This window comes from Phyllostomus discolor, chromosome 6, assembly GCF_004126475.2.
Source record: "Phyllostomus discolor isolate MPI-MPIP mPhyDis1 chromosome 6, mPhyDis1.pri.v3, whole genome shotgun sequence".
Classification (NCBI taxonomy): Eukaryota; Metazoa; Chordata; class Mammalia; order Chiroptera; family Phyllostomidae; genus Phyllostomus; species Phyllostomus discolor.
Window position 1 is genome coordinate 143,507,028 of NC_040908.2, and position 21,904 is coordinate 143,528,931.

Here is a 21,904-nt window from a genome sequence, read left to right on the forward strand (position 1 = left end):
CATTAAGACACATTAAAATACATGCAGTGTGTCTCTGCAGCCGCTGGCTTGTGCCCCTCTTCTTTCCAACATACAGATTAGACTAAATGGGGCAACACAGATGTGGTATGCCCACTTTTTGTGAGAAAGAAGTTTTCTAGCGTTCATTCATTCAAAAGGAACACAGCCTTGTCTGAGTCAGTGTCTCTGTCTACCTAACTTCCACTTCTTACCACCTAACTTACTTAAATAATAAGAATTTTCCTTTCTTCCTACCGTGACAGCATCTTTTAGCTTAAGTGCTCTGCATTAAATGTGTCTCATAATGTTAACCTATCAACCTTTATTACCTATTATGTATCAGACCCTGGACTTTGCCTTTAGGGTAAGAAAAAAAGGGATTAAAGAAACGTAACAGTCTCTTGAGGGCAAGCAAAATGGTAAAAACAAAAACAAAAAGTCCCAGAGGACAGATATCATGATTCCCTGGGCTTTGCATCCCAGTCCCTAGCTCAGTGTCTGGCACATGTATCAGAAATATGGGTGGAGAGAAAAGCTTCTTAATGGAGATATATACAAGTGTCCTGGGACACACAAGAGATTTAGGGTCAGTTCCGAAGAAGCTAGGGCCTAAAGAATGGGTCACAGGCAGCTGAAGAGAGGAAGGATATGCCAAGGGGAAGAGGTAAAGGGAGAACGAATGAGGGTTTGGTGCCTGGTGGGCCCAGAAGGTGGAAAGCAACTGGGTATGGCTGTGTGTTGGTATCAGCAGCGTTGGGAGTAGTAGCAGGCAATGAGCAGGAGAGAGGTAGTAGGAGATGAATTCAGTGGCCTTGATGCTGTTTTAAGAAATTTGAACTTTATTTCTATTTAACTCATGATACATGACTGCTATCTATCCCAGGTTGAATTGCAATCTCTTTGGGGTGAATGCCTGTGTAAGAACTCACTTTTCACATCTTAGATGCATAAGATAGTGCTACTCACAGAAGGAAATCGTCTCATCACTGTGTCCACCATCATCATCACTATCACCATCATCGACATCATCTAACAATTTCTGAGCTCTTAGCATGTGCCAGAGCACATAAGATTTTTAACTAACTTTGACTTCAAGTTTTATGCCTCATAGACTCTGCCTCTCTTCTGCTAGTTTTTACTGAATTTATACTTTTTCTTCACTCCAAAATAGTTACTTTTGATAATCAATTTAACTGCAGCTTACTACAATTCATTTTCTCTTAAGCTAACAGTGCAATGAGGTGGGCAATGTGAACAGAACATGGCAATAGGTCAGCCTATAGGTATGAGCCCCACCCCACCTTCACCTCCATCACCAGTCATACACATTTATTTGGGTAAATCAAGAAGTGCAGTAGTTTGGTCCACACGCATTCCACCAGCTTTATTAATCATTCTCTCCTCTTTACCTTCTCTCAAACTGACAGACATCATTAAAACCTCCTCCATAAAACTTTCTAGCAGTTAACTAAGTCCCAATCTCCATGGGAAGAATAAGTGAAGGCATATTTTTTAAACATATAAACTGAATCTTCAGAGGTACAGCGTTGGAGGTTGCCATGGAGACTTTTCTCTCTCCTTCCCACTGTTTTTGGCGAGATTTTTATTAAACAAAACAAAAAAAATTTAAATGCCCTCATTAGCCCCATCTTCCTTTCCAGCAAAATCAGATCATTCTTCCCAATGTCTTATGGTTCAAGTCGGTGGCTCACAATATGCTGAGCACTAAGAAAAATATGTACTTCAGTTCCCCAATACAGAGAACTGAGGATTGAATTCACTCATTCAATGCAAGCAATCTGGGCCCTTTGTGAATATAGATTTGTAAAAAGGCCCTCACTTAAAGGAGTCAACCATGTTGTAGTGGGAAAGAGAAAATGAATAGATAGCTATGACTTAAGGCAGCATATGAGAGAAGTTTAAATGCTATAAGCCAGGTTCACAGGAAAAAGCAATATTATCAAGCTAGAGCCAGCAGGTAAGTTTTCTTGAAGAAACTGCATTTAAATTGATCCTTGAATGTTGACTAAGAGTTTAAAGGCAGGAGGTCAAGTTTAATTATGCTGGGTCTCCTATGTCAGGCTGGAAAGCCTTGTCTTTACTTACCAGAAAAGGTATTTCTGAGTCACGGTGTGATATGATGTATCTGAAAGTAATTCTGAAAGTCTAGTAAGCCGCTGAATTGGGAGAGATCCTGAGCGCTTGGGAATATAGAGAAAAGAAAAAAAAAAAACAGGGAATTTAGAAGGATAAATCCGTGTGGGGAATATGATAGCATTTCATTTTCTATATATCAACCTTGAGATAAAATAGATTGCTTTCCCCCCAAATTAACTGCCAAGTTAAAAAAAAATCACATAAACATTTCTCATAGCAATGCTAAATGAAATCCTAGCCAAGGATGAAACTAAGCCTTTTTCAAAGCATAACAAAAGAGTTTTAGGAGGAAAGGCCCAGTGATTGTTTCCTGATAAATAATGACTAAACTTTTCTACATGCAAACTCATTTTCCTCATTGCCTTTGGTCATGTATTTTGTACCACATTTATTTCATGATAGAGATTAGAAACCAAAAGCAATTCTTAAATCAGGAATGCTTAAAGCCTGCTCTATCTACATTGTCATTTCACAGAGGCAAAGGGCAGAAACTCATCTATCTGAAACCCATTAATTCCTGGCACTTAGCAAGTACCAGCAAATATTTGTGCATTATGGCAGAAATGCTTCTTGAACATTCAGCTAACATGCTGACCTGAAAGTAATTCTAAAGGTCTCAAAAAAAAAATCCCAAAATTATCCTGCTGGCCTTTCTGAACTACTAAAATTTAACCCGAGAGCTATGACTTGAATTATGTCTGTGGTTTGGAGCCTGTCTTTCCAAAAATTGAAGGTATTTTTAAAATAGAGGAAAGTAGATTTTCAAGAGCAAATTTCTGATACGTTTAAAACTTAATTGAAGTTCTCCATTTGCATATGGCAAAGCTAGAAATTTTCTTTCTCTCCACTGGATATAATCATCTCAGATTGGTCACACTGTTAATATCTCATGCTGATCAGGAGCTTTATCTGGCAGCTATTTAAGTCCCTGGTTAATTAAAAATGGGAAAACAAATTAATTATTGCTTAATATATGCAGTTGGCTTGATAGCAAAAGCTTTTAGAACAGTGAATCTGTGAGGATATAAAAGTAAAAATAAAATGATCCTTAGGTATAAAAAAATCTGGGAACCTGGAAATTCTTGTGACAATTCAACTAAGTGCCTACTGCCTCCATTAACATATTAAGAAGAATTCATCTTTCATAGGCACTGCAACAGGGACAAAGAGCAGATAACATTTCATGTAAATTGGTAGGGGGGAGGAGGTAAATAACTACAACAGAACTTGATATAAGGAGGCTAGGAGTGCCTGTGGCATTGGATTCCTGAGCAGCAAAGCAAACTTGGACTCTTTCACAACTTAGTTTTAAACTGGCCTTGGTCTAACGCAAGTACTTGCATATCATTAACATAGCAACCATATCAAGCGCAGCACATAAACGGCTGTGACTGACAGACTGTGTGGGAAGAAATCTCAGAATTATTCTGCCATGATGGTTTGTGACACAGTTTGATAGAAAGGCCCATTGAATTTCCAAATCAAGCTGGGATATCAATCAAGTCTAGTAAATTCTGATTCAGGACTCTAAATGAGGAAATCATGAATTCTAAAGGCTGCTGACTTACTGTGTCACCTTAGGCAAGTCATTTAACCTTTCTGTGCTTCAGCCACTCCTTTTATAAAATGAATGCAGCTCATTCTAGTCGCTGAGTCACTGGATGCCGTGGAGAAAATTTATGCATGGCTATTCTGAGTTCTGAGCAAGATATTTAGATTCTTCCTAGCTCCAGAAGCTAATAGCTTTTTTGCCTTGGGGTATTTATCTTAATTGATATTTCTCCAGTTTTGCTAGTACCAGGGAGGACAGCCATGTCTAGACTTCTTCAGGGCCATTTCATGTTGCCATTACAGAGCAAATTACTAAGGCAAATTCATGGTGCAAATGCATTACTTTTCAACCACAACATTAAAAATCACACCAGCTTCTTTAAATTTATATTGTCATTTTCTTTCAAAGAGCTCTAAGCTCTTTTAGCTCATTTTGACCTCACAACATCCCCAAGAGAGACTCATACTAAAATCTCCAATCCCTATTACAGATGGAAAAACTTAGAATCAGAGATAAATAACTAGTCTGAGGAGATTAAGTTGAGTAGAGGTAAGATTAGGACAGGTATCTCTTATCTTTCTGCCCCATAAGAGCAGCTTGCTTGGTAGATTCAACTGAGAGACACAGGAAGGTGTACTGCTCAGAAAATAGGCCTCTTATAAGCTTCCTAAGGCATCTTCTATTTATCCCGACCCCCACCCTTAAGCTACTGTTTAGCTTATAGTGATGGAGTATGTACCTCGTGCTGAGGCAGGATAATAAGAAACTAGGGAAATTCTTTGACAAGTGGAATGGGGAAGTGGAGGCGAATAGCTGATTCAAACTAGCCTCATCCAGCAGCCTGCTTCGCCTGCCTCCTTTTCCCTTGCACACCACTCCCTCAAGAATTAAGACAATGAGATTGTGATCACATCAAGTAATCTTAGAAACAAAGCCTCAGGTCTGTTGAACAGAGAGAAAGAGTTTTGGTCAAACTAGAGATAACATCTAGGCCTCAGCTGTGTTTCAACTCCAGGCCAGGAAAAGCAGCAAAACCAAAGTGACATTATGGCTGACATCAGGACCAGATACAATGACTAATGACCAGAAAGCTGATGAATATTCTATTGAGATCGTCCCCTGAGACCTCCCCTAAAATTACAAATTACTGCCTTTAGAAAACATAAAAACCCTAAGGCAAAGGACCCAGTTCTCTTCCCTTCTCCTTTACCTCCTTCTCCTTCTCCTTCCCCTCCTCCTCCTTCTCCTTCCCCTTCTCTCTCTCTCTCTCTCTCTCTCTCTCTTTCTCTCTTTCTCTCTCTCTCTCTCTCTCTCTCTCTCTCTGTCTTTCTCTTTCTCTCTCACATACCTGAACCTTCCCCCTTATTTCCTCAGACACATATCTTTGCTTTTCTTTCTCCTAAGCTCTAAACATTCCCAAAAGACTTACAACCAGGGAAGCAGCTCATCCTGGGATAACCCTTGAACTTGACCCCAGCGGCCCTTTTTCTTGCCTCTGTAACTAACTCCCTGAGTTCATGCAACCCAGCTGGCTCATTTCTTCTGTTTTGATGACTTTCTTTCAAAAGGGCCTAGGCAGTCATGCCTAGGCTTGACTCTTCCTCATGTTTTCAAAGGTCAAGGCAGCTCCACCTAGGCTCACTCCTGTTGCTATGATCTTGCCTCTTCTGCCTTAAGCCCTTCCTTTGTTTCACTGTCCCCAGCTTTAATCAATGTACTCTCCAAATCAGCTGGACTCGTACTGTGAAATCTTTCCTGCACAAAGTCAAGAACCAACAGCCCACATTGCCACTAACAGTGCCAAACATTTACAACTCAATTTAATTCTCACAGCAGTCCTAGAGATGTGAGAAATGACAGGTAGCCAGGTTAAATATTCCCCCAAAGCCAGACACCTAGTGAACTAGGCATTAAAGATCCTTATTAAAGGGCAAATGCATGCCCAGGTAAGTTAACTTGTATTGGGAATGGTAGAGTATACAGGAGAAAGCCAAATTCTGAAGTCAAGTAGATTGGAGTTCAAAATCGAACTCAGCAGTTTATGAACCATGAAATCTTCTGTATGCTACAAGTCAAAAGCAAAATGCAAATGGAATCATGTTATTCCTTGCCTAAAACCATTTTATAGTTTCTCATTGCTCTAGGTCCTTGCATGTTTCACCTTTCGTGCCTTCCCAGCATCATGTCCCATTAGTGCCCACCTTGCTCCTTGGGTCAGATCATGTGCCACCACCTTTCAGTTTTTCAAACAGGCCATAGTCTCTCTCCTACATCAGAACCATTTCACATCCTATCCCCTCTTACTAGAATGTATCCCCTGCCCCATCTCTTACCTTTTGTCAAAACTTTCACACATCACCATATATCAGGGGACCTTTACCTTGGTCTATACTTCACTATTCCACAAGCCTGCAAGGCATGCATTATTTTTCATGCATTTTAGACAAGGATACAGTTCACAGGAGTTTAATTAGTTTCCTAGGGTTTAATCAGTTTACTAGTGCATGGTTGAGCTAAAACTCAAATCTGGTTCTAACTCAAAAGTTTGGGCTCTCTGCATTTAACCAAACTGTCTCTGACTTTGGTCTCCAATATTGCTGTAAAGGCTTAAGGATATTCAGTCTTTTCCTGCTGCCCATCAGTAAGGAATTTGATGTGATCAAGATACTGAAGGAAGAGACTAGGGAGGTCTATTACAGGTGTTGTAGAAGGAAAGTAAAATGAGAAGACATTTATTCGGTTTGTTAAAGAGAAAACCAGAGGCCAAAAATGGCGTCACTTATGCTAAAGCCCATGATCTCAAACCTAGAATGAAAACCTGACCTAACTGCTGTTTCAACCTTTCCTAGAACTAGAATCTTAATCAGTCTGGAATTTTCTGGTCAAGCACCAGTAAGGAAATGTGTCACCTGGGCCCTCTCCTTCCCCCCATAGAAAGAAGAGGCAATCCGCATGATAAAAACCCTTGGATTCCCTTCCTGCCAAAAGAAGATAGGTTGGTCTAAAAATAATGTTTTCTTTTGTGAATAGCTCCCTTGCCCCACCCTTCTTCCTACAAAAATCTTCCATGTAGTACAACCCTGGAGCATTCTTCTAGTTGCTGGATGGGATGCTGCCTGATTCATGAACTGTTTCATAAAGCCAATTAGATCTTCAAATTTAGTGCATTGTTGTTTTTAACAAGTTATTCACATACCTTGTCTGAGCACCAACCATTTGCTAGGCATTATTCCAGGTGCTCAAGAAAAACTACTGGCAAAGGCAGAGAACTCACGCCCCATTGGGGTTTACATCTGAGGAAAAGTTTGGAGCAACAGGCAGGCTTCGGTCCTTTGGGGGTTTTATAAGGCATAGGATAAAAGTTTGGAGTTTATTCTAGTTAGAATATGAAGCCAGGATGTTACTTGATCTCATAAATATTTTAAAAGCTCACTCTGTTTTTCTTTGTGTGATGACAGCCAGAAACCTCCAGAATTATTGTTTTTGTTATTTTGGTTATTATCAATAATAAATATCCTGGTTCTCTCTTGCTTACGTTTTCTTGAAGACAGAGATTCTGTCAACCCAGTGACAACAATTTCAAACCACTAGAGGGAATCGTCTACAAAAGGACACCAACAGAGCACCCAGCCTTGTTAGCTCTTGGAGCCTATTTCCTCCAGATAATTTCTAAGCTAAAACCAATTGTCACATTAACCAATAATGTTTATAAGGCAGAAGCCCCCTGAGGTAAGTTGAAAGGGAATAGAAACAGTGCCCATCTGTAAATAAAGAGATAAGTTATAATCAATCATACCCTTTTCTTCTCTAAGACTTTTCAATCCTTTTCTAATCATGGACTATTTTAGAATGTGAGGAATAATCAAATCCCATTGGATTCTTCTATGCAAGAGAAAAGGCAGCTTTCTCATCCTCTTGCAAGAAAGAGGACTAATTGCCTGCCTCCTTTGCCCTCGGGAAATATTGTTCTCTACTGGAAAGAACATGGGTTTTGGACTGTGAAGTCCTGGTTCATATCTCAAATTCAGTATTAACTGTTAAACTTAGGTAAGTTACTTAGCTTCTCAAAAGTGAGGAGTAGAAAACAGGTATTTAAACAAAAACTTGCACATGAATGTTCATAACAGCACTATTCATAGTAGCCAAGAAGTGAAAATAACCCAGACGTTCACTGGATGATGAATGAACATATCTGTACAATGAAGTGTTACTCGGCCATAAAAAGAAATGAAGTATTGAGACATATCATAACATGGAGGAAACTCAACTATATTATGCTAATTAAAGAAAGGCAGACACAAAAGGCTACATGTCATATAATTTAATTTATATGAAATATTCAGAGTTAGAGACAGAAAGCAGGAAGTGAATCCTAGGGGCTGGGGGAGTGGCTGAGGAGTGACAGCTAATGGGTACCAGAGTGCCTTCCCAGGAGATGAAATGTTTTGGTATGAGGTAGGGATAGTGATTGTGTAACCTTGTGAACGTGCTAAATGCCACTGATTTTGTACACTTTAAAATGGTTAATTCTATGTGATGTGAATTTTACCTTGGTTTAAAAAAAAGTGAGGAGTTCCAGGAAACTTCCCCAATTTTAATAGTCATAGCCCAACATTGGCACAAAAGTTGGATTTGGAAAGTGTTTCATTGTCACCTAGAGCTGCTCATCCCCTTGTGAATCCTGATATAACCATATCTTCTGCTGCATACCTTGATATCCCATGTAACAGGTAGGGTTCAATGAGGGAATTTTTGTTTTAATTCCATATTTATCTGCTTTTAAACCAAAGAAGTTACTGAATGATTAGCTAAGAACTTGTACTTGAAAGTCCATATTTTATATTTAAATTATGTCTGTTTAAAATAATTTGACACGTGAAAAGATCTAATAGATTAGCCTTGCATTCATGGAGTGGTCTTAGCGTCTTGACTTCTGTTGGAAAAGTATGATAGTATTTAATCTCAATAAACAGTTTCAGATTTACTGTATGTAATCTGTTAGGTTTTTTTGGAATTATTAAAGTATTTTGGAAGGTTTTGGTTGTTAGTTATACATTTGAACTGTTTAAAAAATAAATAGTAAAAATTAAATTTCAAATATTTCAGGAAGCTTAATAGACCAAGTTTATAAATAAAACCAAACTGATCAACAATTATCAAAATTTGCTTGACTTGTAAATGGGGTAGGAAGAACCAAGAATTTCGAGGAAAGGCAAAAAAATAAAGTTTCTGAATGTATAAGTGCAATAAATTAAAAATTAGTTTTTAAAATAACCAAAAAAGCTTTACTGTGCACATATAAAAAAAAATCACCTCCAAGAAAACCTAAAACTTCACTTTGATTTTTCTATTCAATAAAGCCATTCACACTCTCTCTAATCTTCTCTTACCAATGCCAGAGGCACAGAATCATGGAACAGAGTGACAGTTGTAGGAGGGAAGCGGGGAGGTGGGGACTGATTGAAGGAAGATGAAAGGAGTAGTTAAAGAGCATGTATGAGGGACCCATGGACATGGACAATGGTGAGGAGACCAATTTATGGAAGTGGGGTTGGGCTATATGGAGAGGGTGAAGGGGAGAAAAATGAGACAATGGTAATAGTACAAACAATAAACTATTAACAAATAATCTTCCCTCACCAATGCACATGCATGCCACCACCCTTATCCAGGCTCATATCTAACTTTTAGAGCCGACAGTTAGCACAGTCCAGCAATATGACCCTGTATTCATGTGCCTGCTTGACTTCGTCCTTTTTTCTCATAATAAAATTTATAGGAACCTTAATTTCTACTTGGGAGGATGCAAAAAAATGAAGAAACAAACAAACAAACACGTGCTTCCACTTTGCCCTTTCCTCCCAGACTCAGAGCAGTCACCATTAACTGATCACAGCATATTTTCCTGCAGAGCCAGGCTATTGCCTCAGAATCTTCCTCAAAACAGCCTTTTAGGTAACAGCTACCACCTTATCTGAAATAATTCACAAAAAGAAACCTGTTAATTACCCTAGTCTTCACTCATGAATTATTTTGTCAGCCCTACTTCTCCATCCTATACCACCTAAGAAGTAAAATAAAACCAATATTCTGTACCACATCTGATATAGGTAGTTGCTTGGCCAGGCTTCATTAAAAAAAAAAAAATGCTTGACAACACCACTGTTATATGCTCAAAATCTATTCCTAGGAACAGAACTGTAGATGAAAAAGAGGTTCCATGCAAAGTAATTTCCCAGGGTGATCTGATGATAAATGCCTAACTGGGCAACTCGTGGGTAGTCATGCCCCAGGTCTATAACTTCTTCAGTGAAAGAAAGCCTTTAACCCAGCCCTGTCCATTGTTCCTGTGCATCTGGGATAACACACCTTTGAAATACCTGAAGAAATTACCCTCGAAGGAGGTACTAACTCTAAAGATAGCAAATAATCTTGTGAACTATTTTGTAATCTAATCCCTACCTTGCTTTCTCCCACCTCCAAGTACATTACCTCCTGAACATCAAAAGCATAAAAGAAGCTGAGAAAAACTTATTCTCAGGAGCATTTGATATCTTGCTTCCCAACATGCCATCAGTTTAACTCAAAATTTTTTTAAAAAGTTCATCTTATACAAATTCTCTACAGATACGGATTTTTTTTTACATCAACAAAACCCATTCAAATTAATTCTTGAGAACATCCAAAGTTAGGCAACTCCAAAATGGGCTTTTTCCTATTGCAATAAGATACACAGAACAAGACAGCCTCTTTCTAGGGGCCATAGATATCAATATCTCCATGCTAGGCCTATCTCCAAATTGCCCTGCGTTCAAAGGTGAAGAACAGTCCATGGCATCATTGCACTTTCCAGAATAATTAAATGGAATAATCTTTAGGACCGATTGTTCCCTAGAGACTCCTCACTAGGAATGTAGTATAAAAAGCTCTACTCCAGTGGATTATTATGATGCGTTAATCTATTGTCAGGATGCATTACCAGTAATTCTTACAATACATTAGTGAGTACATCAAAGTTTACTAAAGGTCAAATACGTCATCAAATGAGTTTCCAACTGACAGCAGTCACTTAAAATTATAGAACAAAGAGTCCAGAAGGAAATTCATTAGTGGATTTTATTCTCAAGATACCCCAACTGTGGTTCCTAGAATAATTATGTAACTAATTCTACACTGGAATTCCAGGCACTTCCAGATTTAATAGGGGAACTCTTTAAGAGTTAAAGCCTTAGCTATAGTTGATAGGCTTAAGTGATTAATGCAAATGGAAAGCTGTTGTTCAAGGAATTGGAATGTGTGACCTAGTGACTCCAGGAGGTCCACAAACAATTCAACTTTGTGCCCCAGGGCGTCTGCAAAGAATCCAGATGGTATCTGAGCCACTGTGTTCCAGAGAAAGAACCCAAATAAAGAATAGTTGATCAACAGATACAGAAGTACTAAGAAAATCTCAGCTGCAAGTCTTATCCAATTAAACATTTTTCCAAACCCCTTACTTGCCCTTTCTTCCCCTTATAAAAAGGTCAGCTTGAGATGAGGCGTTAAGGTGGTTTTGAGGGTCTACAACCCGCCATTTTCTCAAGTCGCCAGCATCTAAATGAAGTGCCCATAAAGATTCAATCCTTGTCTCTATTTATTGGTTCTGGTAGTGACAGGCAGCACCAACACTAACTTTTCTGGTTTCATATTTACAATACCTTTTTCAGCACTCAACCCCTACTCCCCATACACACGTTTGTGTCTATTTCTGGATGGTTGTTACCTCCAAGTCTTTTTGTTCCAGATTACACAAGTATAAAGTGATAGAACCAGTGTAACAGGTACAGCCAGGAGGACCTCAAATAGGGATTTGTAATGGGATCCAGGACTCAGGGTGTCCAGGAAATATTTTTAAAAACATGGGATGTCCTCACCCTTCTGCAGGTCTGAACTGGGGGATAGGACACATGGAGTAGGGCAATTGAGAGTTATTTTGCACAGCAACAGTTTTGCAGATAAACCTGAGGCATAGTCATTTAACATATCTATAAGTTTTAACTGGTTTCATGGATATGTTAAATAGCTGTGGTCAGAGCATTGAGCCAGGGGGATGGATGGGAGTGACTTCCACCCAGAATGTAACTTCGAGGCAACTCCCTGTGGTTACAGTGCCTGCAGGAAAGCTTGGAGATGATTGGCTCAATGTCATGGGGCCCCACCTGCCTGGACTTAATATGGCAGCCAAGACAGGCTGGAAAAATATGGGAATGCTGGCAGGTATAACTGATTGTGGGAGGAGTCAGAAATGGGGCTGCAGAGGAAGATTGGCACTGGGATTTAAACCTAGGAGCAGCAGCCATGCTGGATGGTGGGAACCACATGGCTTTGGGGTGCTCCCTTTTACCATGTGGCTTAGGAAGCAGGAGAGACCTTGCTGGGAAGAAAGGGGTGAAAGAACTCTTGCTGGTGGGCCATGAAAAGGGGCCACATAGTTTTGGATTAACTGAAGAGCGTGGCAGTGACACAGCTGATGGTGCCAGGAACCAAGGGGCTACCTGAGCCACAGACTTCTACTTCTTTTCCTGAGATACAGTACCCCAGACTGGGCAGAGGGAGAAGGAAGACCTGTGTGCATTTGTGGGTATTCTAAAGGACATTAGTATTTTAATGAAGACATTAAGTCCTTACTCTAAGTCTATATAACTTTTTAAATAAATAATTCCTTTCCTTTTCACCAATCTCTGACATTGAGAGACATCTTTTCCTGATGGCAGGCAAGGCAAACCTAGCACGGGGTAGGGGACCCCCCCAGAGCACAAGATGGGGGTCCATTTGGTAATAGTGTATCATTCCCTCCCAGGTCTGTTCTGTATCTCCAGGACTGTGATATGCTGATACAAAAGTGGAACAGGTTCAAAAGTTACTTTCTTGAACACCTGGATATATGACAGTGATTTGTTTCTAACTCAAACTATCTCTTTAAGAAAATAATATTTTCTCTATATAATTTTGTTTGTTTATGTAATTCCATCTAGTATTTATGTATATACAGTTTAGAAATGGATAATGGGAGTGGTTTCCAGATAATTTCAGCTGGAAATTGCTCTTTAACGGTTAGAGATGTTTGTTTCTATCCATTATGGAGTTACTGGTCCAGAACTTGCCCTCTTGCCATAAGCAGCTGGAAAATCAGACAAAATACATATTCTAATTTGTAAAACAAGAAGGGCAGGACTGTGAACATGTAGATAATGGAAAATAGATGAATCCTAGAATCATCTAGGTTTTCTGCCTAGTGGCACTTTCTGGTCCATGGATCAGGGAAGAGAAATTCAGAAAGATCTCTGCATTCTCACTGAACTGAAGAGACAGAAATCAGAGCTGGGGGAAGGAGGTGGCTGGAACAGAGTGCCAGAAAAGACAGAACTTTACAAAGCAAGACCTTCAAAGAGCTTTGTAAAAATCACCTAGAAAATCTGGCTTAATGCTAGCAGACATGCTTAGGCTGATCGTCCATGATGCTGGACAAAGAACAATAGCCTGAGAAGGAAAGAGTACCAGGATTGACAGAGTGGTATGACATTTGAGTTTCCAACAGCCAGAGTGGAGTCCTCACTGAACACATGGGGCACATAGGGAAGACTCCAGAGAGCTCACATCTCAGCATTATGACTAAAGTGTCTTTGGAATAAACCATCCTCCCTCTAAACCTGCCATAACAAAGACTAACAATTAGCCTTTACAAAGTGAAACTGATTAGCAAGTAACTTACTTGAGGTAATAATGCCTGAAAATTTTCAATATTTGGTTAAAACTGTAAACACATAGTCGCAAAGTTGTCAATGCACACCAAAGAAAATAAACCACTGATTTAAAAAAATAGCTTCAAAGCAGCCTTAGAAAAAGTAACATTAGATAAAGGAGAGCACCAATAAGAATGGTGGACATCACTTCAGAAAAAACTGCAAACTACGATACAATTATATGGTATATGAGCTATATGTATGTATTATTACAGCAAGCAAAATCAGGTGAAATAAAGACTGATAGACAAAAGGAAGCCAAGAAAATGTATTGTCAGCATATCAGCACTATAAAAAAATAATCAAAGAAAATTTTCCAGCAAAAGAAAATAATACCAGATAAAAACTGAAATATATAAAAAGAAATAGTGATCAAAATGACAAACATGTAACTAAATAAAAGAACTATTTATAGGTATGATATAATCCCAATAAGCCTCCCACTAAGCTTTTTGTAGACATTGACATGCCAGTTCTAAAATCTGTATGAAAATAAAAAGAACGTAGACTAAGCAAACTAATTTTGAAAAATAACAAAGTTATATAACAAGAACCATACACCTTAATTTCAAAACTTAATGTAAAGCTGTAATAATCAAGAGAGTGTGAGACTGGTAAAAAATAAAACCCAAAAAAGGTATCTAGATTAAAGAAAAAAATAAAGAATCCCAAAAAATAGACTCAGGCATACATAGTTAAGGGTGGTGCTAGAGAACTGGATATCTTTTTGCGGGGCAGGGAAGGGCAGGAAATCTTGACCTTTAGCTGACATAATATCCAAAAATTAACTTGAAATATGTCATTGACCTAAAAATAAAAGCTCTATTATAACACTTACAGAAAAAAACATATGAAAAAATCTTACTACTTTGGGGCAGGAAAAAATTTTCCAAGAAATAAAATGCATTAACCAGAAAAGAAAAAGAAAAGATAAAGTAGATTTCTTTAAAGATATATAGGTATATATATCTTTAAAGAAATAAACCATTATATATATATATATATATATATATATATATGGTTTATGAAACGATAGAAATGAATGTTTTCAGAACATAAAACATCAACCCCAAGCTGGAGAAATATTTACAATACATATATCTAACAAGAGACTTAAACCAAAATATTCAGAGAACTCTTACTACTCCATATTAAGAAAACAAGCTACTCCATAAAAAAGAATGGACAAAAGATTTGAAAAGGCCTTTCATGTGGCTTGATATACCAACAGCCACTAAGCCCATAAAAATGCTCAACATCATTAGTAATCAGGGAAATACAAATTAAAACTATAATAAGACAGCTCCACATACCCACTAGAATAACTAACAATAACATAAATCTCATCTGCAGTGATTAAAAATAAACTGTGTTTGCTGAAGCCAGTGGTGGTGAGGATTGACTGCAAAGGAGTATGAAGGAAGTTTTGAGAGCAATGGAAATATTCTCTATCATGCCTGGGTGTGGGGTGGTTATATAGGTGTACATATTTGTAAAAAGCCACAAATTGCACACTTCAAATAGATGTATTTTACTGAATGTAAATTATGTGCATGAGTATTAAGTAAAATATTGCTTCGTCTTCTGTGGAACCTCAATATATAAACATATAAAAGCATAGAGTCAATGTCTGACAAGGGAGAAAAGGCTTTCAGACCTGCCTACTGGAATTTCCCTTATGCAGTGCACACTGAGACACCATGAAGAATCACAAGGACCTGACTGACTGCAGAATGAAAACCCATGGTTTCTCTGTAAGGAATGGCCATAAAGAAATGTAACTATATTTATTTTATCATTTTTGTATTTCTCTTCAATTTGAATAATTAATAGCCTGTCTAAGCTAATCACAAAGTGCTTAATTGAGCAAATCTCAAAGAGACAATGTCACAAAGTTGACTTTGTGAAGGTGTCTGGAGTGATGGTAGAGATCCAGGTATCTGCCCTCAACATTTTCCCAACACGTGAAATCTGAGCTGTGTTTCTCTTGGCATCCACAGCAAGGCAAGAGTTACTTACCAAGGATACACTTTGATGGAAAGTCTTTCCTTGAAGGGTGAGTGAAACCTGCGACATTTTCCTGGCTGCTTTTTCCACTGTTGAATTGCACCAATGTCTGGGCTTCGCATTTAATAAAAAATGTGGTTTTCTGTCTTCCTGTTCACTTTGGATTGAGCAAGAGACAAGTTCAAATAAACCTGACATAGGCCACAGCAAAGAGAGTGGTGCCAAGATTTTCAAAAGATGCAGAAGTTCACCCACGTCAGTAGTATTTGGCTTTTTTCTATCTGTTGCCAGAACTAAAAATTCCATTGAAAAGTAAACTATTTTTGCCAACTGCTGGGATTAAAAAATTCTTCTTTCTTTCCATCAGAATTCTTCAGTCAGAAATACTTGGTTTCAAGCACAAGTGATATTTTAAATAAGTACCAACCATGATGGAAATATAGCAAACATACAAATAAATGTGTAACTCAAAAATTTAAACATATATTTCCTTTTAAGCTGAAAGTAAGCTATTTTCTAAGTGAACAACAGTGTTCATGAATCTACCAATTATTTCCAAATCATGTGTTGATTTTTATAAACTTCTGATATGCTTTTGTCTGGCACAACTTTCACTAGCTAAGTAATGCCCCTGCCTGGGCCATAATTTACTGTGGTGAACCACATCAACTCTTCTAACAGTTTCCCCAATTAGCTGGTAGCAATGCAATGACTTGCAGTCTTCATAAGCAGGGGAGTGCTGTAAACTCACCATTATTTCATCAATGCTCTGTGAACCTTAGCCCACTGCTCGCTGCTTCCCCAGGAGATTAAGCTGAAGAAACAGGGATGGAGGAAAGACAGGGCTCATTGAGAGAGAGCTCCTATTGCAGCTGGCTGGCCCTGCCCTCTAAGGACAAGTAGGTAAACTCCTGTGACAGCAATGCTTGGGTTCCAGACCACCTCCTGTAAGACAGCCCCAGTAGTGCAGGAGCACTCGTCACTCGTCCAGCCAGTCTCAGTGGATATTAAACCAAAGAGCAGAAGCAAGGAAGGGAGATGATGCATTGAACTCCAGCACCTTCTATTCCTATGGCCAGCGTAAATGAGGATCAGCTCTCCACAGAGCCCTCTCTCAATCCAGGCAGACATAACCTGCAGAGTCAAAGCTATTTAGTAGAGTACACATGATCTCCAAAGGCACAGAGTACTTCTGGAAAACTCCAGTACACAGCTGAGCTCCTACTTTTCTAGCTCAAGACTGAGCTGGCAGAAATAATTATTCAAACATCACCATAACAAAGAGGACCATTCACCAATGGTGATTACAACTTCCTATGAAAATTGTCTTGATCTAATTTTTCTACATATCATAGTCATTTTGGCCAACAGATGATGAAATGTGTCAACCAAGTACCATGCTAATGTCAGCTTTGTATCAACCATGACTTCAAATAGTAGAATATTCAACCAGCAATGGCTTAGGCAATTAAAGATGGTTACTTCACATACCCTCGGGAGGCCCTGCTTTTTCTGTTTTTCTGCTCTGGCATCCTCTGCAAGCTGGCCTCTCTTCCTATGGCTCCCACCTCAAAGCCACACCATGGCTTCTATAATTTTGAGCATCGCACAGCCAGATGGAAAGAAAGAAGGAAGGGAGGGAGGGAGAGAGGGAAGGAGGAGGGAAGAAAGGGAGGAAGGGAGGAAGGGAGGAAGGAAGGAAGGAAGGAAGGAAGGAAGGAAGGAAGGGGCTGAAGCCATAGTGACAAGAGATATGTACCTAATCTTCTATCAGAAATGAAAAGCATTTCCCAAAAGCTCCTCAGGAAACCTCCTGTCATAACTTCATCCCATGCAAGAGAGTCTGAAACAGAGTCAACAGGCAAAAGAGGTCAAGAGGAATGAGATTTTAATGTCTACTTTTTTATTTAATTTTTGGGGGGTGACATTGGTTAATAAAACCATACAGGTTTCAAGTGCACAGCTCAATAAAACATCATCTGCATATTCTATCATGTGTTCACCACTCAAATCTCTTTCCATCCCCATTTATAGCCCCTATGTCCACTTCCACCTCTCCCCACCCTTCTTTCCCTCTGGCTGTCACCATACTGTTGTCTGTGTCTATGTGTCATAGGTGATAGATAGATGACAGATAGATAGATAGATAGATTTTTTTTTTGCTTAATCCCTTTGCCTTCTTTCACCCAGTATCCAAACCCTGTCAATGTTTTATTTAAACCAGTTATAATTGATTATGTTGAGCTAGTAGGGTGGGAAGGCTAGCTTCTCTGAGATCTAGAGGTGTCTACTACTGGTACCAAATGAGGGGGGCTATGAAGTACAGCACAGGGAATAGAGTCAATTATATTGTAATAACTATGCATGGTGCCAGGTGGGTACTAAACTTATTGGGGGGATCACTTCATAAATTACATAAATGTCTAACTACTATGTTGTACACCTGAAACTAATATAAAGTGATACTGAATGTAAACACAAGTGATGGTTCTGTTAAGGAAAACAAAGGTTCCAGGAATTGAATGGGATCTGCCACAATCGAGTTTTATTTTGCAGATAAACTTACAGCTATCATTCGTGCCACCATTGCTCATGTTACTATTACTACAATTGTCATCTTTCATTGGGAGAGTACTCGGTGCCAAGCAATTCACTGTACTAAATATTTTTATTATTTTATTTAATTTATACAATAATCTTCAAGGACTGAAAAAACTAATAACAATCATACAGACAGTGTTTGATTTCACCTAAGGCCTGCATGATTCCAAAGCCCAAATCACTTCATGGTCTTGTACTGACCCATATTTCTCCACATGGATGAGTCTTAAAAACAGTCCTCCTCACAGTTCAGTCTTGGCATCATTCCTATTATTTAATTTCAGGCAGAAGGATGCTCACTGGAAATGAATGTAACTCATTACTCTACCTTGCACACAATTGTTTTTAAATTGTGTCAAGATATGCATTGTCCTAATAAAGTCCTCTAGAAAAAGGAAATGTAGTGATGCTATTAGGAAATGATTATAGCACAGGAGTTCTCTTCCTGGAAGGATTAAATAGTGTGAGCTTTACTACTCAATAAATGTCTTTGAATCTTTGAGTCTTTGAATCTCATTCATTCATTCAATTACTTGGAGAGCTGGTTTTTTGTTTTTTTTTTTGGATGATTCTTCTGGAGCCTAGAAAGGCTTATAAACATATGTACAAATAGAGAAAAAAGAAAATTTTTTTTCTGCAAGCTTTGAAGATCATAGGCAAACAACTAGATTTTGAGGTGGTAGATATAGGTTAGTTTGGTGGCTGTTGATCAAAAAACAAGATTTAATCCATAATTTCCTCTTGATCTTCATTTTTCATACCAGCCTAATGCTTCCAAAAGACTATTCAGAGTGATCTGGATTTGAATAAATTGAATGTATTTTAAAATAAATGCAGCATTAAATCATGTTCTTTGAAGTAGAATTAACATTTTATAAGCATTATTAAGCACCAGGTGCTATGCTAAGCAACTTAAATGCATCTCATTTAATTATTATGATAACACTATGAGGCAGATGTTATCTGGAGCCCAATTAAGTAACATGAGTGTTTTATCATGCTTAAGTTCAGAATGATATTATAGATGAAACAATTCAATGGAGCTCAAAATATCACTAATATACATCAATCTGATCAAAGAACATGACTTGAAATCTGGAACAAGCAGCCCTGTCTCGGGTAGCAAGCACTACACAATGCTGGTCCCCTGGAGGGCTGAGTGCCTTCAGCGACCAGGCAATGAGCTGGCCCAAGCACACACTCTCTGAAGACAAGACCTATGAGAAAAGCTCTCAGATGGCTAAGAGGTGCATGCAGACCTCCTTCCTTCTTGCACATCCCCAATCAGAGAAGTTGTTTCTCTTACTATGTCTGGTCCCCTAGAGACTTTGAGATAGAGATTTACCTGCAGAAGGTTTACTGGGGAGTTTCTTAGGAATCAGCACTTGTGGGGGTTGGGGGGCAGCAGGACTGGGCAAGGGGAGAAATTGAACAGCAATGTAATTACAACGGAGGCCTCTTCAGATGCCACAGTGAGCTCCTGAGCAGAGCAGCTCTTGCAGGGTTGTCTTGCATTGAGTGAGAGGCCAGGCCTCTGTACTCCTATGCTGACTAGTCATTGGATGCAGGCTGACCCTGGGAAGTGACACACTTGGGCAAGTTCACTCCCTTCAATTACAGGCTGCTGTTCAGTGTGACTCACAAGTGACCTGTGCACAGTCAACATCTTTGCAGGGGAAGAATGAATGTCTTGGTCTTAAAAGTGGAGACACACAAATAAAAAAAGTAACGAGAATATACAGCAAGTGGTAAAGAGGGGAATTACAAGGCATCTTAACTCACTCCATTATATTGTCTTTTGCTACAGAGCTTGGATACTAAGTAATTTATAAGAAAACATGAGGAAATTTTAGACTTATACTGATATATTATAAACCGTATCATGTCAGTTGGCAATATATGAAAACAGTATCACATGAGTTGGCAATATATGAAAATGAAAAAGAACTATTTAGTACACTTTACTTTGACTCACAGAAGTATTTACAAAAACATACATCTGACTATTAACACTAACTCTGTTTGAATTTGATATCCTACTCATGCTGCTGCTTGATAACTGTAATAGTTGTTAGCAATGCTCCCTTTTCACAGAAACAGAATCTGCCTTCCTGTACATTGTGCACACTGTTTGTAAATGCTAGTTGTGCATCAGAGTCACCCATAGGACATTAACAAATACAGATGTCGTGACCCCCACCTCAGATCTATAGAACATCAGAGACTCTGAGTTGAAACCCAGATTCTGGCTTTTTAGTGTTTGTTTGTTGAAGTCTTAGTTAATTCTGTTCATTCTCCAGGTTAAGCACCATTGCTGTGGTGTGGCATATATGTAACTTATTTTTGATAACATTAAATCTATAACTGTGCTCATGACACATTAATTTCATTTAACATGTTATAGATGCAAATTTTCTGACCTAAAATATCTTGGTCAAACGAACATGCTCTTTCAAGCAAGACCCTGAAGCTGTGGTTTATAGATTCTTCAACATAGATCCTGCTGCCACCGCTCAACCCCCAGAGCTCCGATTAAAAATATCTTTTTGCTTTAACAACATAATACCACATATACTACAAAATACTATTGATCTGATCTAGGCTTTCCAACATCTGTGCATTTTAGGTACCATAAACTTATGGTTCCAATGTCTGAAAGAAAAGAAAAATGAAAAATCTGAAGAAGGTAAGTTAAATACAACTTACAACTTTGTAGCATAACAGCAATTCTTTATTATTTTTAAATTGTGTTCATAGTCACTCTGTTTGATATTTAAAAAGCATTTAAAATGTTTTCCACAAAGATGGTACCCAAAGTGAAGAAAAAAACCCCTGCCCCTCCCAAAGCCAAAGCCAAAACAATGACTTTGGAGATGGAGAAAACAGTGCTGAAAGGCATCCACAGCCACACAAAAAAGAAGGTCCCCCAAAGAAGATCCACATGTCACCCACCCTCCAATGGCCCAAGACACTGTAGCTCCAAAGGTAGCCAAATATCCTAAGAGCACCCCCAGAAGAAATAAGCTTGAACGCTATGCCATCATCAGGTTCCCCTGACTATTGAGTCAACCATGGAGAAAATGGAAGACAATACATTTGTGTTCATTGTGGAAGTCAAGGCCAACAAGCACCAGATCAAACAGGTTGTGAAAAAGCTCTATGACATTGACTTGGCCAAGGTCAACACCTTGAGCAGACCTGATGGAGAGAGGAAGGCATATGTTCCACTGGCCCCCGACTGGGGTGCTTTGGATGCTGCCAACAAAATTGGGATTATCTAAGCTGAGTCCAGCTGGCTAATTCCAAATATAAAAAATTTTATACTATAAAAAACATTTAATATAGTTATTTTTATCACCAAGTTAGTCACACTAACACATTCTAGGCATGTAGTGATTGTTGGGCGATATGAAAGAGCACCAGAATGTAGACTCCACAAGGATGGGATTTTGTTCTTCGACTCCTGACTCCACCCCCAGTGTCTAGAATAGTGACTGGCACCTGCTCCATGCTCCATCAATATTGTCAGCTGAATGAATGAACATCAGAGTTAGTCATGAGTGAAAAGCAATTTATGGAAGTGACTATTAACTCATCTCCAATAGTCCGTAAACAGAGGTGCCATGGTAGCAATGACACACCATGGTGTTCCTAGTATAAAAAAGATGGGAAGCTGACTAGAGTGCATTTGTATAATCAGATAAAAACAAGGCTGAGGTCAGCCACTACAGTAAAGAGTCAAGACCTCTCACTTACATCCTATATCTAATCAATTCTCATCCAGAGCCCATTGTTTAAAGGAGGA

At 38.8% G+C, this 21,904-nt stretch overlaps 1 long non-coding RNA gene across 1 annotated transcript; it reads left to right on the forward strand.

Moving 5' to 3' along the window:
- The first annotated feature begins 6,691 nt into the window (after window positions 1-6,691).
- LOC118501004 lies at window positions 6,692-21,424 on the forward strand. The gene is made up of 3 exons (XR_004903577.1): window positions 6,692-6,704; window positions 20,979-20,984; window positions 21,187-21,424. It is a non-coding gene; the product is annotated as an uncharacterized LOC118501004 (long non-coding RNA).
- The last annotated feature ends 480 nt before the right edge of the window (window positions 21,425-21,904 follow it).